General features: G+C 25.6%; 1 protein-coding gene across 1 annotated transcript in view; it reads left to right on the top strand.

The window, feature by feature from the left end:
* The first annotated feature begins 10,057 nt into the window (after window positions 1-10,057).
* Window positions 10,058-14,678, top strand: part of LOC105846017 (uncharacterized) — a 20,358-nt gene continuing 15,737 nt past the window's right edge. The window contains exon 1 of the mRNA XM_065788275.1: window positions 10,058-10,114. The gene's annotated coding sequence lies outside the window, so the exon portion shown is untranslated. The remainder of the gene's footprint in view (window positions 10,115-14,678) is intronic.

Raw genomic sequence — 14,678 nt, 5'->3', positions numbered from 1 at the left:
AAATCATATAGTAAGTGTCACTTCACATTCAAACCAAGTACAATAAAAAATTTGAGGTTACAGGGGAAAAACGATGAGATAACCAAAAATCTCATTTTAAGATATGAGCAAAAGAAACTTTTACACATGATAAAAACGTGTGCATATATTAAGTGCGTATAAAATAACTATTCCGAAATATAGACTTTGTAGAATATTTAAGAATTAAAAATTTTAGAAAATTTAAGCAATAACTTACAGTAAAAAAATTAAAGAGACTATGTATGATGTCTCGCTGTAAATGAATGGCATGGGTAATTGTAAAACGCATTTTTCATTGGATTGCCATTGCTTTTTCCCTTAAAAAATGCTACTAGATGGCACTAGCATAGTTTTTTCAGGCAAATTTAGAATCTCATCGTTTTTGCCCTGGAGCCTTATATATATATATATATATATATATATATATATATATATATATATATATATATATATATATATATATATATATATATATATATATATATATATATATATATATATATATATATATATAGATATATATATATATAGATATATATATATATAGATATATATATATATAGATATATATATATATATATATATATATATATATATATATATATATATATATATATATATATATATACATATATATATATATACCCCTATCCCCGGTGTCGTCGGCGCTGATATAAAGAACCTTTGTTTAAAAAAGTTGGAAAACAAATTAACAGTTTTAGCATTCTATAAAGACAGAAGCCAACGCTGAATCCAAGTTAAAATACAATTAATTGTAGAAGTAAAGTTTGAAAGTTCTATGCTTACATGTTTAAAATGCAAAAACCTGTATCGGAAAAAAAACCTTTGCAGTAATATTAATATGAAATTTTATTACATTAGACATAAAGATATATAAAGAATTATAAAAAAATATAGCAAAAGTTAAACCAACAGAACATTGTTTAAATACTCTTTATATTTTAATCTCTACGAATAAAAATATTCTACAATGTTTAAAGACAATAACAGAAATAAGTACAGAATAATCTTAATTAAACGAAGAAGTTTCCTTATCCTTATAAAGTCACACATCTTTTTATTTATTTATTGCATCTAAATTTAAAAAAGTAGCCTGTAATAGCAAAAGAAGATATACATAGATTGTTTCATTGTTAATAAATAATACATAGATTGTTTCATTGTTTTTACTAAATAAAATTAGTATTTATAATTATATATTAAACTTTAGACATTTCTTTTCCGTTGCAAAAAATAGTTCGCAATAAAAAGAAATCGTTGTTTGTTACCTCGTTAATCATGTTAAACTTTAATGTTGCATTTAAAATTTGTCAGTAAACAAATGCCCAATGCGCATTTGTTTTAAAAAATACATTCTGAATATCTTTTTAACATTTTTTAAACGTCTTCTAACCGTTCTAAAACCTTAAAAGTTAAGAGGACTTTTAAAAATTAAAAAACTTATTAAAGAGATAACGAACAACAATATAAACTAATTTTCGCAACAAAAAAGAAATGCCTAAAATTTGAAACCAGTCTTTCTTAAAATTAATTTGACTGATATATATATATATATATATATATATATATATATATATATATATATATATATATATATATATATATATATATATATATATATATATATATATAGCCCCTAGCTCAATTTAACCACATTCAAAAAAAAGGCAAAGAGTAAAATAACCAATTAGTTTCGCCCCTTTATATTCGGCGCCCTGGGTCATCGCCCAATCAGGCCCTACCCTAACGTCGCCACTGTATATATATATATATATATATACAGCACTCCTTTGCAAGTCAGGCTATTTTTCAGTCGATGTAGCAGCACTCCGTTGCGAGTCAGGCTTAAGGTAGTCGATGTAGCAACACTCCGCGCATTTTTTACAATTAAAAAAGAAAAAGAAAAACATTCAGAATGCTTTATTATTAAAAAAAATAAAATAAAAAACATTGAGTATGTTTTTAAAGACATTCAGAATGTTTTTAAAAACATTATAGTTTTTTAATTTGCGGTTTTGTGGTCTAATTACTTCCCGCAATGAAATTAATGCGTTATGACATAATCTAACCTTAATTTTGTCAGCTTTAATACCACAAACAAGCAAAGAGCCATTTTTTTTTACTGCAAACACGTTTTCTTAGCCGTAAACTATAGGAATATAATTAGCTGTAATACAAGTTTGAATTTGTCAACTAAATAATTGTTTTAGAACATATGAAACTATATCAATATCAATTCTAGCATTTTTTTACATAATTTTTTTGTCAATAAATTTTTATGAAAAAATATTTATGTTTTCTAAAATCTCTATGAAAATACGCTTCTTTTGAGACCCAGGTTGACATACTTTTAAATAACTTTTTTTTCGACAATATTAGGGACTTTACCCTAAATACTTAAGATTTGAACCTAGATATCTTTACAACTTGACGTGATGGTAGAAAAGAGTTGCATATTTGAAATCAAAATGAGAAATGCTATACAAAAAACAAATTGTTTGCTCGGCACCAGAAAAAATTTTTTTTGTTGACCTGTGTAATCTATTTGCAAATGATAAAATAACATACACTTTTCTTGATTTGCTAATGATAGAATTACATACACTTGTCTTGACACAAAGTTATTGTTTTTTAACTGCTTAGAAAAGGTAATCTGAAAATTGAACTATCTTTTGCGACAGCTCGGAGCTTGAAGTGGCTAGTGAATTATACCCTAAATAAAACTCAGTTAATTATATTATATGAAGGATAATGAATATTAATGAAGGGAAACACTCATAGTAAATCTGCTCTCTACTTTATGTCTTCTCCAATTATTCTTCCCTACTAAGCTCTCATGGAAACCATCAATACATATATTGCAATGTTAGTTCAGCTAAAGTTGCTTCTAATTTTAGTGGTCAACATTTTTTTACTCCTGATTTCGTTCTCTACATTTATAAATCTTTTATTTATCCTTGTATAGAACACTGATGTCATCTTTTGGCTTTTAACCCTTTCTCTTTCAATTAAAATTCGAATATGCTTTGTAAATGTTGTTTAATCTGCTAATTTAGCAGCCAAGCTTACGCCTCTGTCCCATTATTGTGTGACTGCATCTCATTCTCTTCTCTACACCTCTTATTATGGTTACTACTCATAAGAACGTACTGGACGCCAATGTTGTTCAAAATCATAATAACAGTAAAAAAATTTATTTAAAAAGTAATAATACAGAAATTGTTACTACAAAAAAAATTTCTTTCATTTACAAAATCCTGGGTGGCATCCATAAATCCAAAAATTTAAGAAACTAATTATTCTTAGTCCTAATCAAGTAAAACCTAATAGTTTTTCATTTAATAAAATTATTCAAAAACTTTTATCGTTGTCTTACAAAAAATATTCTTACTCAGAATATAGCGTATTTAAAGATTCATCGAAAGTATACATTCTGCTAAACAAGCACTTTGAAAAAGCATAAAAGCTATTGTTGAACGACTTTGTTTGTTCAGTTAAAAACCGTAGATACTAAAGTTATTGTATCGTCAAAATAGTTTTTTATAATACATTTTATGAATACAAAACTCTTGAACAAAACTAAAATGATGAACAAAATGTACGCTAAATAAAAATTAAATAGCCGTAATTAATATATTTGGCAAATGTGAAATCAATAAGTTAAACAGCGATCAATTTTAAAACGTGATGATAACAAACTAAATCTATTTTGTTTAATAAGTATATATCAAAGCTACATTCAACACTTTAATTGCGAGTTAAACTAAATAGTTTTGTTGGATTTGTTCATAGCTTCTTCAATAACCACAAAGCTGGAAAATTTAGATTTAGTTTAGATCCTCATAAAGAATAACGCCAAAGTGTGATGCTGAATATCAGATAAAATCCATATAGTCAACGCTTTCTCAATAAACTTAAAGAAAACATGGGAGCTCAAAACTCAAAAGAGCAAGCCAAGGGTTTTCATCAAAACAAATTGGGTTTTTGTAAATTGTTATCAATGAAAGTATTAAAAAATCATAATGGAGACTACATTTGGCTTCTACGTCGTAAGATAAGACATAGTAGAATTGCAAAACTAACTAATTTACTCATTTCTGTAGTTTTTTTAAATAATTTTTTAGTTTGTCTATTCAATATAGTTTATATATAACTTAGTTTAGTTTGTCTATTTTTTAAAAATGTTTTACATTTTTAAGTTTTACACTTTTAAATTAAATCTTATACCAGATTAAAAAAAAAACGAAAAATAAATTTTTCCTAGTTCTCTGATTCAATAAAAAAAATATTTTTGTTGTTGTTGTGATCATATAAAATCAAAGTTTGTGTTCAGATTTGTTTGTTTTTTCCAAAGTCTTTAAATGTAAGGATTTGAAATAAAATACTTTGAATCCAAGGACAAAAATTATTTTCAATAGTGTAATTGTAACTTTATTTGAAAAAGTTAAAGCTTTAATGTTTTTAAACACTTGATAGACAAAATGTTAATATTGAATAAATAAATAACATGTTTTAGGGCCTTTTTCTGTTTTAAAAATCCCCATAGGCTACTTGTTTTTTCGTTTAAATTAAAATATATTTGCACATTAAATGAAAAATATGTTTTGATTTAATTTAAAAAACTTGACCAAGTTTTATTAACCGTGGTTAGAAGACATTTATAAGTCTGATTTGGTTTATTATTGAAGTTTTGTTTATTTTTCAAAATATTTATAGTATTGAACATTTTTATAAGTACATTTTTTGATCCTGTATAGATTATCAAGAGACAAAAAATGTATAGATTAATTCATTTTTTGACTCTCTTGAAAATTTTAAGTTAAGCATATATACATCATGAACAATGTAAAACTGTAGGTTACAAAATCGTAAAATTTTACATTTAAAAAAAAAGTCTGTTTTCGGTGTTTTTTTAAGGAAATGTACTTTTACAATAGAAATATTATAGCTTCGTTGTAAAACCTTTGACTGTAAATTTATTTTATAGACGAATTTACAATTAAAAAAAGACCAAGCTATGGATGGTCAATGTTTAGTTGTTATATTTTGGGTGATTGACTCATTACATACTAGTACATACAGAAGTTATATATGATACATATGATTATATATGATATATATCAATATAAACAATATATATCGTTTTGAAATTGATCTTTTTCTAGGATAACTTTTGTATACTCTGTAATTTATCTATTTCATATTTTCTATATATTTTAATTACGACATCAATTGCACAATGAAATACATGAAATATCACAATCAATACACATTGTGATATTTTATGTATTTTATTGTGTAAACTTAGAGGTAAGTAAAAATGACTGTTTTACAAAGAGCATGTACTAGATAAGTGTAATCATTTCAGACGTTTTATTATAAGGAAAGCAACCTAACTTTACACTCAACTTGTTTTAATGAGTTTGATAAGTACGCTGACCTAACTCCAAACTAAGGAGGGGGAAGCACTTTTTCACTTATCAGTTAATTTTTATGATGTTTTACTTTTAAAATTCTAAACTATTACCCCCAAATATAGTTTTTAAGGATTTTCTATTTACCAGTTAACAAAGAAACTTCATGAAATTTTGTTCTAGTATAAATTTTCTATCGTGTTTAACAATTTTCACACCTAAATTAAAAAGTTTTAATATTTTAAAACAAACTTTAATCCAAATTTAGATAGTAATAAGTTTCACAAATCAAGATTAAATAAGTATGGGTAAATAACAGTTAAGGTCTTGCCTTTAATTAACGGTCGCTTAAATTTTCAAATTTTTTTTTTTACCATTTATCCATGTTATGAGTTTTTTATGTCTGTATTTTCTTGTTAATAATGAAAACTTAACTATTTCAGTTGAATTGCGTAATTGTCACGTGTTTCAAATAAAATTTATAGCACGGTTGATGGGTTCGTTAATTTTATGGACTAAATTCCGAAAGAACTTCAGGTAACATCTATGAGCGAGAACTTTCATATCGATAAAAATTATGTATTTTTCTTTTAGTTATGATAAATTTAATAGAAATTTTCACTCGTACCCGTTTCTTTTGGTTTCATTTTTAAAATAAGAATTAACATTATAAATAAGCATTAACTATTTGAAATTTTAAGTTAACTATTTGAAAATTTAAGTTAGATGCGACTAAAAAAAATAAAAGAGGCTTTGCTTTAAAAAATGAAAACAAAACAAAACACACGAGTATTACATAATTGGTTATGTAAAATACACGAGTATTACATAATTAATTATTTAAAAAAAATTTAAGGCTATTTAAGTAAAATTTTGCGTAAAATATCATGTTTCAGTTTATAGCAGACTATTTTTTAAATTATTATTTGGCTGTAACCGAACGTCATACTGGTTCTCTAAATCTTTATTAAACAATTATTTCTTCATTAACTAACAAGCAATTATTAACTTGGCGTCATTACGCAACGAAGAACTTTTTTTAATTATAAAAACATGTTCATGTTGACCCTACAAAATTAGTTTTTTACCAGTGAAAACTTTTTTAGTACAAAGATTTTACGTTAACAGAAAATGTACATTTATATATATATGTATATATAAAATATATATATATATATATATATGTATATATATAATATATTATATATATATATATATATATATATATATATATATATAATATATTATATATATATATATATATATATATATATATATATATATATATATATATATATATATATATATATATATAAATATATATATATATATTATTATTATTATCATTATTATTATTATTATTGTTATTGTTATTATTGTTATTATTATTATTATTATACACCAGTTATATATTATTACACCCAAAATATCAAAAATCATCTAAACTTTTCTGGTTTTTGTCAAAACAACTTCACATACTTGAACTAGTTTCATTTTATTTTACAAACAAAAAAATTATTTTACAAACAGTCAAAAATTTTCAAAGTAACACATACAGATTTACCAGAAGTGAAACAGAAATCTTCACACTGCCTTTATTTTTTTATTGCCTTTTTGTTAATAATATTATTCTTTTATATAATGGTACTAAAAATATAGAGCTTAAAAATCAAATAACTTCAAATTTATCACAATAGAAAAAAAATGCTAAAAAAAAAAATGCTACAAAATTTTGAATAATGTAGAACTATTATTATTCGGAACTTATTTATTATGCCAGACAAAAGTATTTTAGTTCAATGAAATTATTACGAAGATAAATAATTGCTATATATATAAATATATATATATATATATATATATATATATATATATATATATATATATATATATATATATATATATATATATAATATATATATATATATATATATATATATATATATATATATATATATATATATATATATATATATATATATAAACAATTTTAAAATGTATTCTACAAAATAGAGTGCTCAATGTTCTAAAAAGAACAGAGCAGTAATAAATTAGTAGAGTTAGTTTCATTTAACATTGTGTTTCATTAATAAAGACTCATCAGATATATATATATATATATATATATATATATATATATATATATATATATATATATATATATATATATATATATATATATATATATATATATATATATATATATATATATATATATATATATATATGTATATATATATATTATCATCTCATCTAAACAATTATCTTTAAATAATTGACTAAAATTATTAAACGATTATTGTTATTTTTAAGTCTGAATCACATCTTTCCATAGTGAAAATTTACTGCAGTGACGCTTCCTTGTTGCGGTAATTTCTAGTAGTAAATTGTTTCGTTAATGATTCGTCACACTTCCTTTTATGACGCTTATGCGTACAACATTTTAGTATAAATAAAATACCATATTTACACTACCTGCATAAAAAAGGTAATAAAAGCATTTGGCAAAGATTTTTAAAAAAATTATTAAAAATTATAAAAGAGATTACGCACAAAATGTTATTTTATGCAAGTATTATAACAGTTTTATGCGGTAAGTTGATTTATTTGATAAAAATATATTTAAAGCATTTCTAATATTTTGGTTAACATTAAAACACATACTTTTAATAAATTGAAACTACATTTTAAATTTATTTATATTTTTGGATTTTATTTTACTACCCCAATTCTTAGTTATACTGTAAAATCCCGCTAACTCGAACCTTAAAAAGACGATTCGACTAAACAATTGTTCAAGTAACACAATTGTTTTTGTACTCAAGAAGCTATGGAAAACAGCTTTGAGTTAAAAAAAATTCGAGTTACCCGGTGTTTGACATACCTGGATTTAACTGTTTCATATAGATTAGCTTATCTTTTGATAAGCTAATATAATCTATAGATTAGCTTTACTTTTGATTTTAATTTCAAAAATAATAGCTTTAAATTTGAACTTATTTAATAGTGTTAACGATAGAAAACGCTTCGACAAGTGAAACAAGTACTGATGGTTTTAAAGTAGATGTTGTTCCTAGTACTGCAGAGAACTCCACAGAAGAAACTGAAGAAAAAAGTAATATCACTACTTCGAAAAGTAACAATTTTTTTTTTTTTTTTTAATATTTTAATCGTAAAAAATTAGTGTTTCAGTCCTTGTTAGTCCGATCTTTGTTGGCATATAAAAATGTTAAATCAATGATAATATAAAATATTAAATAAAAAACACAAATTAATATTAAAACATGTTTAACTTTGGTTTTATATTTTTGTTATTAAAAATCTTATTTTAAAACTATTTAATATTTAACTATATAATACTAATATTTAAAAATAAAATTAAAAATAAAAATTAATCGTTTTTTACGAAGAAACCATATTGGTCTTCTTGAAACAAAGGTGTCTACTGTAATAGGTGTTTTGTATAAGTCAAGACCTTTTATCGATTGTAAATTACGTAATATGCTTTACTTTAGTTTTGTATATAGTCAGCATTTGTACTCAAATATTGTATGGGCCAGCACCCATAAAACCAAATAGCTAAAATTACAGTCTGCAAAACAACGCATGTAAAGCAATTGGTTATTTAAATAGGTTAGTAAACCCGGCCCCAGTGATGAAAAGCATGATGATTCTAGATATTGAGAAACTTAACTCATTACAGATATTAATTTTTATGTATAAGTATAAAAACAATCTTCTACCATGCGTTTTTTCAGATAATTTCTTGGTATCATTTTCTGAAAAATATAATCTGCGTCCAAATACACCATGTACGACTATCACCTAGGGAAAATTAAATCACAGCAGTCAAGTTTTTTAACTACAAACCGTGGTCCATCAATTTGGAATCATTTCCAGAAAAAAAAATTTTAAAGACCTAAAAAGCATTTCATCGTTTTAACGACAAACTAAAACACATCTCCTTAATTCCTGACTTATATTTTATAGTTTACAGTATTTGTTTTCAGATTTTTAAATTTTTATTATTTTTTCTTATTTGTTTTAATATTTTTTTGTTTTCAATATTTTACACTAAAAAAAAAACGAGTTTTGCTTTATTAAATTTTTATTTTACTTTAAAAAGTAAAGTGTTTTTTTTTAATGAGTGACTAAAGGGACTCTATGAAAAGGTTGTGATAATGAAAGCATTATCCTTACCTTCTTTGAGTCCCTGACTAATTATAACAGTATATACATGTGTGTAAAAAAAAAATATATATATATATATATATATAAATATATATATATATATATACATATATATACATATATATATATATATATATATATATATATATATATATATATATATATATATATATATATATATATATATATATATATAATAAAAAAAGAATTTAAAAACGTTTTTTATCAAGGTTTTTTATGTTTATGATGTTATTTATTTTATATAAAAAATTGTAATATTGTTTAATCAGCGAAAATAAAAGTTAATGAAAAAAAAAAATAAAAACCAATTAAAATTTAACTAAATCAAGTATTTAAATCAATATTTGTTTTAGTTAAAATATATTTACATATCTATATCGGTTTTACTAAAATTGATGCATAAAAATTTTAAAAATGTTTTGAAGTTTTTTTGTTGAAAGATTCTTGTAAGCAATTTTTTAATTTCTCTTTTAAAATCAAGATAAAGACAAATTTTTGCAGAGGTTAGGTTAGGTTTCAATGGACAAAGTTTTAACCAGGACCAAGTTTTAACCATTAGTTATTGTAATTATTCAACAAAATGTTTACTAAAACTCAGTAATTAAAAAGAATCACTTTATTTTAAAAGCATAACATGCTTTTATTTAAACTTTATTTTAAAAGCTTTTATTTTAAATTTATTTTTCATTTTATTTTCATTTTATTTATACTTCAATTTATAATTTCATTTATTTATAGTTTCATTTTATTTATAATTCACTTTATTTTAAAAGCATAATATACTAACATTATGTTAGTTAAAGCGTCTTTTCATGCTTCAAGTCATAACACCACATTTGATTAAAAAGACAACTAAAACAATAAAAAAATAAAAATAAAAAAGAATGTTTTCTAAATTACTTAAGCTTAACGCTTTATAATGCTGGATATCATAATTCCATTTATTTTTGTAATACTCCATTCATTTAATGTAAAGTTTAAGAAAACGCAAAAGGATAAGTTGCACGATAAAGTTTCTATATTTATCGATTCATTACGATATTTATTGTTCAATTACCATAAATATCGTAACTCAAATCGTAACTCAAACGATAACGATACTTATCGGTTCATTACGATATTACTTTTTCCGACTAAAAAAATAATTTTTTTAAAAACCTAAATAACTTTAATAAAAATACTGACAAGTGCACTATTTAATGTAAAAAAAAAAATAAGCAAAGCTTTATTTGTAACTTTGATTTTTAAATTTATTTAAGACTTAAGCTGAAGCAAAAAACAACTAAAAACAAAAAAAAAACAATGTTTTACTTGACAAATTGTTGGCTCGACATGTTTAACATGTTAAGGTTTGTGCTTGTGACTTAATATAAAAAAAATATTAAAATTTAATCTCAAAGACAAGGTTTATTAAAATCACTAAATCACTATATGGCAAATTTTATAAGCTCTAAGTAGTGAAATAGACCAATGACGCCACTTAGGCAATGAACCAATTTAAGTTAGCCATCCATTTCAATTGCTGATGTAAGAGTTGAAGTAGAAGGTCCCTGACTTGAAGCAGCTGAATTCTCAAAGTCATTGGTAGATGCCTCTTCAAACAATTCTTCTTTTTCATCCTGACTGGTTAGAAACCATCCATTGATCTGGATCTTAGGGTAGTTTTCAGTGGTGTACACGGAATTTTTAGATGTTTGAGTTTTGACACTTACAGGCATTGTGCAAACTCCAAACTTTTGTATGTTTATGCTTATATCAAAAAATAATGTTTTGCAAAGTATTGAGGTAATTGGAGCTTGGGAACAAAAAGACCTTAATTTTTGGGCCACAAAGCCATTAACGTGGGAGCAACGAGTTCATAAAATATTTTCTTTACTATTTTTATCTAAATTCATATTCATCAACAAATTTCAAATTTCATGCAATAATCTCTTACTTTTCAAAAACTATGACCATATAAAGTTTTAACCCCCCTCAATTTGAGGGGGCTGTAAACATTGCAGGGTCATAAAAACTGAACACTAAGAGACTATTGCATGAAACTTGAAATTTGTTGATGAATATGAATTTAGATAAAAATAGTAAAGAAAATATTTTATAAACTCGTTGCTCCCACGTTAAGGGCTGGGTGGGCCCAATAATTAGGGTTTTTTGTTCCCAAGCTCCAATCACCCCAATACTTTGAAAAATATTCTTTTTTGATATAAGCATAAACATACAAAAGTTTGGAGTTTGCACAATGCCTGTAAGTGTCAAACTCAAACATCTAAAAGTGTACACCACTGGTTTTGCTGAATGTACAACAATTTTTCAACTTGTTCAGGCTGCAATTTTGTTCTTTTATAAGAAAATTCCACCCCCGGCACTAAAGGCTCTTTGTGAAGTTGCTGAGGAAGCAGGTAAACATTTTTTAGCAGCTTGAGCAAGGAGAGGAAACTTGTACATATTTGTTCTCCAAAATTCCAGCACGTCCCCACCAACAACCCCTGGGATTTTTTGAAATATTTCCCATTCAGTGATAATGTGTGACTTTGCAGGTGGAGCCGGACCAGAATAGGAAGTCATAAGTGCAGGAGTTTCTTCCATTCCAACATTATAGAAAGGATCATCTTCTGAAACATGACCTTAGATTTCAGCATGAAACCGTTCATTAAATAATTTTGTTGCAGCAATCCATTCCTGATAAGCATTGGATTGAGTAATCAGTGCCTCATAGGCTTCATCAAATACACCCAGTTTTTTCAGAGCACTTCTCTTGTACAAGGGGTTAAGCAAGTTGGCAACAGAGTAAAAAAGGTTTTGACAACCAGTGTCCGAAAACGAACATCCAAGTTTTCCACCAATTTTTGGTGAAACATTTGTGCTATTGGTGATGCCCCACCAGCCTTGATGAAATCCAGGCATTTGTGCCTCAGTGTGAAAATGTTTGAGATAATGAGAGGAATGCTTACTTCTTTGTCAGCAGAGAAATATTCTGAAATCTCAGCAACTCTCCTAAGAATAGGCAAAATTTCATCATAAAGATTGAACTCATCTTCTGAAGGAATGACTGGAGCTAGTTTGGTGTCATCTTTTCCAGAAATGTCTCTAATGGAGCTCAGGATACGACGCATTTTTACAATGCTTTCTAACGTCATTAAAGTTGAATTTCAGTGTGTTTTCACGAGAGTGATGATTTTCACAAATTTCAACTTATCCTTGCCAAAAACATCACTGTCATCAAGCAACAGCTTTAGCTAAAAATTAAAATAGAATTATAAGAAACATAACATAAAAGGTGATTAGTACTATTTACTATTATTATTATTATTATTTAAAACTGATATTAACTATGTTATATGTTTTTACTTTTTAAGTGTTAACATTTTATCAGTTATTAATGATAGCTATAATTAGAAAAATTTTGTCACACAAAGTGTACTGAGAAGTTTAAATTGCGCTTGTATTGTATTAAACTATAAACTAAATTGCTATAGAAGCTAAAAAGGATGTTAAACTAAAAACTAGTTATCTCTTTTTTAATTCTTTGCTCAGACAAAGATGACTTGTGGCATCTTGAACTTAATTCAGTTGCTCTTTGGATTGCTTCGTGAAGATCCAAACTGTCAAAATCTTTTGTTTCTTTGGCAGTTGCTTCAACTGCCAAATTCAAAAGATGATCAACACACAAAAGAGATGCATCTACAAAATTGCACTTGTTAATTGCCGCCTTCATATTAGCGGCTGAATCATTGACACACACAACGGACGAAACTCCATTATTTCCGGCCAACTCTGAGACATTTCTGAAAAGCAAAGTAAAATTAGTTGTTTGCTTTTTGATATTTTAAAATACTAACTAATACTTTTGTTGTTATTTTAGATATAAATAAAAGTACTAATTTGTGCCATTAATTTTAAACTAAATGACGGGTTTTGCTTTTTTGTAACAAAAAGTTATCTAAATAATTCAAACGGCTAACTTAATTTACAGAAATTTTAACCTTATAAAAATAAAATACTAAAACATACTTATCCAGACGAAGAGCAATGGCTTCAGCTGTTTGTTGTCCGGAAAACGGAAAAACTCCAATCACAAACATCTTTAACCGGAAGTCTTCACTCACATAGTGCAATGTACTGGCTTGGTATGCATAATTGTTTCTGCTTTGCCAGAGGTCAGTTGAGATTGCAAATCCAGTGGTCTTTGGCAATTTCTACTTTAGAATGTCATCCACACAGATTTTCACATTTTTGTACAACAACGACAACCTAAAATTAAACTTAAAAATTAGTTATTATTGGTATATCTCGTTACATATCAATTTGGTTACCTACTAAGAAAACCAAAAAAAAAATTGGTGTGGATTGGTCTTAAAAAAGTAGCTTTTAAAAAAATTTTGTTCTCTTGGAACTCCCGTTGAATTGACTCCCCACGCCAAAATAAAATTTATTTAAAACAATTAAAACTTTGCATCCTTGAACCGGGAGTATGTTGTTGCAGCCTTCACATTCATTTTTGGGTTCTAGTAGTGAACAAAATCTTTAAAAGCTTCATGTTCAACCAAAGAGAATAGCAAATTTAAACAGCCCAAAAACTTGACAATTTCAATGTCTCCTCTAAGCTGTTCACGGTCTTGTGGCTTGTTTTTGAACCAATGCTTTAGATTTTGGACCTTTTCTGCTGATGGTCCGGAAAGTCTTCCTTGTTTAACTTTACTGCCCAACACTAATGGCGTCTTATCATCTCGGACCTGCTCATAAGCCTCGTCTTCATTGTAGGTCTAAAAATTAATATGAAACCTGTTTAAATACCTAATAATGAAACATTCATCAGCATTTATTGAAAGTTATTGATATTTATCGTTAAATCTTGTTAAATCTTGGTATTGTAATAGTAATAATAACTAACACATGAAAATAAAAGTTAATATTATATTAAAAAAGTAAAAACGTTTCTAAACTTTATTGCACCTGTTCTAACTCGTCAAAATTAACATGGCGCTTTTTCTCCAGGGCTGCAAACTGAAC

The sequence above is a fragment of the Hydra vulgaris genome, chromosome 01, assembly GCF_038396675.1.
Source record: "Hydra vulgaris chromosome 01, alternate assembly HydraT2T_AEP".
NCBI lineage: Eukaryota > Metazoa > Cnidaria > Hydrozoa > Anthoathecata > Hydridae > Hydra > Hydra vulgaris.
Note: the sequence above shows the minus strand (reverse complement) of the source record. Positions and strands in the feature narration are given on the sequence as shown.